Here is a 4,575-nt window from a genome sequence, read left to right on the forward strand (position 1 = left end):
TATACTTAGAGATCAAAGGGGGTTTTACATATGTATTTATGCAACTGGCAACCTAGGAGACAATAATAACAAATATAAATCTCTGACAGCTTTACAAAAATAAAAATTAGTTGGTTCTAATCTGTAATTATCTGGGAACTGTGTGAGGTAGGAGGTTGCTCACACTAGAGCTTTACTGAGGCAGTGAGGCAAAGTCATTCATAAATACATTAGGAAGTTCCGTGGGCAAGAGGTTGCCAGAGCCACTGGGTGGTAGGTAGCAGGGTACAGCCACTGCATCTGCAACCCTGGTTTTATCCATGGATCCCAAATTAGGCGGGCAGGCACTACCAGAGCCAGAGGTCACCAGCGAAAGCAGCATTTCCCTATGTACCTTGATGAAAATCTTCCTTTATGATGAAAATACAGAATGATGAAAATATATAATGATGGAAATATGTAGTGATGAAAATCATTCCTTGATGATTTTCCAGCAAATTATCTACAAGGAATATACCTGAAGAATCCCTGAAGGCAGGAAAATTTCCATCTGTGGGGTCTCTCCTGCTTGGCCACAGCATGGAGTTACAGCTCCATGTCTGGTACCTTCCATAGCCCCACATGGCACTGTTGGCCTGGATAAGCCCTCCCACTGTTCCCAATGTCTGGTTCACTCTCTACAGCTCAATAAGTACAGGACTGGAGCCAGAGGCTCAGGTAAGTCAGGGAAGAAGCCTCAGAAGACCCCAGAAGGGGTTTTCAAGCAACAGAAATAAGACTACTGGGGGCTACAGTGGTTATTGCTTTAATCCAGTGCAGAATTTAACCCAGGGCAGATGAACTGAAACTCCTCCAAAGCAGCAAAGGCCATCGTATCACCCAAAGAAGGAGAAATCCAGCTGTGTTAAGATCATTTCATGGACAAAGCAATGCAGCCACAGAAATTAGAGACAGAGAAGTAGCATGATGTCATCTCTCCCCTCCTTCTGGCCAGTTACCGGGCTGATTTCCTATTCTCTTTTGCTTGTTTAAAATGACTTCAGCAACTTGGTTTCTGCTTGTTCCCATGGGAAACTTCTGCAGTCTATAGATTTCACTGGTAGGAAACTCTTCTTGACAGTCAGACTATATTTTCCTTTACTCAATTCCATCACATCACTCCTACTTATGCCTCCTTGGAGCACCCTAAACACTCTGCTCCATTGAAGTCAGTGCAGTTATGTGAGCAGTAAATTTGGCTTATGGCACTTGGAGAAATAGATATTAAAACCCCAGGGACAAATTAGGGGGCAAGGGGAGGGAGGGCAGTGAGGGAAAGGAAATGGTTTCAGGTTAAGAGAAACAAGATCTCCTCCTACATCTGTATAGCAGTGCTGCCTGTGGCCCTGGTAGGAGCATGCCCAGGACAACACAGTGGGACACTGTGAGGAGCAATGATGTCCCTGGGGTCTCCCTAGGATGTTCCTAGGATGTCCCTGGTCAGTGGTGGGCTGAGGGCTCTAAGGCATTGTATGGCACTTGGACTTGGGTGCAGAGAGGTTGCATAAAGCCCTGGGCACTTGCCTTGGCTGAGTTTTAAGTCCCAGTGATGGTACCCACAGTCACCTCATGGCCTGTCTGCCCCAGCTGGGATGGCCACTGCCTGCTGGTCCAGCAATCCTGATCCAAAAACACTCACTGCAAGCTGCACCTCTACATGTGTTTTTTCAGGACAAAATCCCAAATGTCCTCATGCCTTTCTCCCAGCTCTTATCTCACTACTGTGACATTAGGACAAGTCCAGCAGATGTGTGCAATGGTGGAGAGAAGGCTGTTGACAGACACACAAGATTTATGCATCAATGATCCTCCAGCTACTGTGAGCTCTGGAACAGGACAGGGTGTACTGCACAGGACATGTGTTGGAGAGACACAGGGAAGAGACAGCAATAAGGATTTCCTAGGGTGGGAAAAAGTAGAATAAAGAAGTGCCGGACTTCTCTTCTTGGGACCCTGCAAGAGGGAGAGGGCTGCAGTGGCTCTGTGACTGGGGAACATCTCAGAATACTGCAATAAGGACAAAATCCCATTATAGATACATGTGGATAGATGAGGAACATAGAAATCTCACACCAAAGCCCTACACCTCAGTGTTCTGGGTGCTGTATGTTCCGAAATAGGGGCTGGTCACCTCCTCTCTGGCCAAGTCACTGTACAGCAGAGCACTGATACAATTCCAGTAAAACCTATCTTGGGGCTATTTTTCTTAAAAAGCCAATCCAACTTTTACAAGCTACAGCTGACAAATATTAAAGGCTTAAACCAAACTTTCTGTGACACTTATCCTGGCTGATGCTGCTGTATGTAAAGAACAAGAATTATTCCATCTGAAGGGTTTGCCTGTTAGCTCATGGTGTAGGAGTATGCAGTGGAGTAACCCATGTGTGGAAGCAGCAGATTTTCTGTTTGGCCAAGTGCAGAGGTGAGTAAACCTGGGTGCAGGAGAGGCATGCATGGAATGATTGCTGCCCACAGCTGTGATCCATGCATTGCCAGGAACTGTCCTTTTTAATTCTCTTCACAATTACCCATCTGGGCCAGCTGGCAGAGCTTTGCCAGCACACAGGGAAACTGGAAAGCAATTCCTCCTTCATCCTGCCACAGCTTGGCACCTCCATCTCTGTCTGCTTGGTTTGGGATCACCGTTCACACCACAGAGCCCAGCAGTGCCACCTATTTTATCTCATAGCAGAGAAACATTGGAATTGTTTGCTGGTGACTCTGTAGCTGAAATACAGATGTCATCCTTATGTCATCCCAAAATCCGCTTTGCAAATACATGGTCCTGGGAAGAATGGAGATGAGTGACACTGGTACTGATGGAGATTTGGGTGGCCCAAGCTCTGTGTTAACCCACTGAGCAGTTTTTAGAGAAGTCATACACCTCTCAGGGTCTTATTTACCCTCTTCAATCTGCTTGGTTTCTTTAGTTTGTAAACTCCAGTTTGTAGTTGCAGATTATTTTACAAGATTCTCACACCACAGCCAGTGTGATGGAAACTGTTCACTTTTGCATACCAGTTTAGGGATTGATATACAGTTGATACATGAATAAGTCAGGATAATGTCGTTGCTTCTGACAAACAAAATTAAGGCTCTTGATTGTGAAAAGATTCTCCTCTAGTTTGGTGGAAAGTTAAAAAAAAATAAAGAGGTTTCAGCAAAACCTCACTCTCAAAAGTGCTCTGAAAGCAGCAAAATCTGTAAAAACATTTATGCATCTTTTAATAAAAACAGGATAGAAAAGCTGCCCAAATGCATTGGAGCTGTAAGTTATGTGATTGCTGGGAGAACACTGGCTAAAGCACTTCCATGGAATGTGCAAAATCCCCATCCCTGGAGAACACTGGAGTGACCTGGTCCTGGAAAGGAGGGTCCCACAGGTAATGGTATTGCAGGAAGGATCTCCTCTGACAGATTCTCTTAGTTTGCCTTTCAGGACCTGTTGTGTTTGGTTTGGTTTCTGTGTGTTACTCCCATAATGTGGACTCTGGCAAATCTCACCAGGAATTTTTACAGGCAGGGATTTCAGAAAATACAGTACGACAGAAGGTGCAGCTGATTGAAAAGACAACTCGTCAATACAGGCAAAAATAGTATCATAGAATAGTTCGGGTTAGAAGGGACCATGAAAAGTGATATAGCCCAGCCCCCTGCCATAGGCAGAGACACCTTCCACTAGACCAGGTTGCTCCAAGCCCTGTCCACCCTGGTCTTGAATGTTTCCAAGGATGGGCCATCCACAGCTTTTCTGGGCAACCTCAAACAGTGTTCTATCACCCTCATTGTAAAAAAAATTCTCCCTAATATCTAATCTAACCCTGCCCTGTCTGTTTAAAACAGTTATCCCTTGACTGTGCTGAAGGGTTTGTCCCCACCTTTTTTATAATCCCCACTTAGATACTGAAAGACCACAATAAAGTCTCCCTGGAAACCTTGCTATCCACATATTTGAGGATAAGGAGGAGAAAAAAATGAGATGCCCCGAACACCATGATGCCCTCAGTGCTTGACTCCCAGCTGGCGATTCCCTGCAGCCGTGAGGGCACAAGGCACGGGAAATCCCAGCCTGGCAGCGAGTGTCCAGCACACGGTTCCGCACGGGAGCCGCTCTTCCCGGGGCGGTGCCGGTGGCGGTGGCGGTGCCGGCCGGGCCCGCACGGGAGCCGCTCTTCCCGGGGCGGTGCCGGCGGCGGTGGCGGTGCCGGCCGGGCCCGCACGGGAGCCGCTCTTCCCGGGGCGGTGCCGGTGGCGGTGGCGGTGCCGGCCGGGCCCGCACGGGAGCCGCTCTTCCCGGGGCGGTGCCGGTGCCGGTGGCGGTGCCGGCCGGGCCCGCTCCGCTCTTCCCGGGGCGCGCGAGCCGCCGCCGCCGCCGCCCGACGGTGCGACCCCCTCCTGCCGCTAGCCAATCAGCGCGGCCTCCGCTCCACTCGCCCCGCCCTCCTCATTATGCGAGAACCCGCGGCTGTGATTGGCTGAGAGCGCCGCCCGGCCCGCGCCCCGCCCCGCCGCCCTGCCTGCGCTGCGGCGGCGGGAGCGGCGCGGAGCGGGCCGGGC

This window comes from Lonchura striata, chromosome 19 (genome assembly GCF_046129695.1).
Source record: "Lonchura striata isolate bLonStr1 chromosome 19, bLonStr1.mat, whole genome shotgun sequence".
In the NCBI taxonomy this organism is placed as follows: domain Eukaryota; kingdom Metazoa; phylum Chordata; class Aves; order Passeriformes; family Estrildidae; genus Lonchura; species Lonchura striata.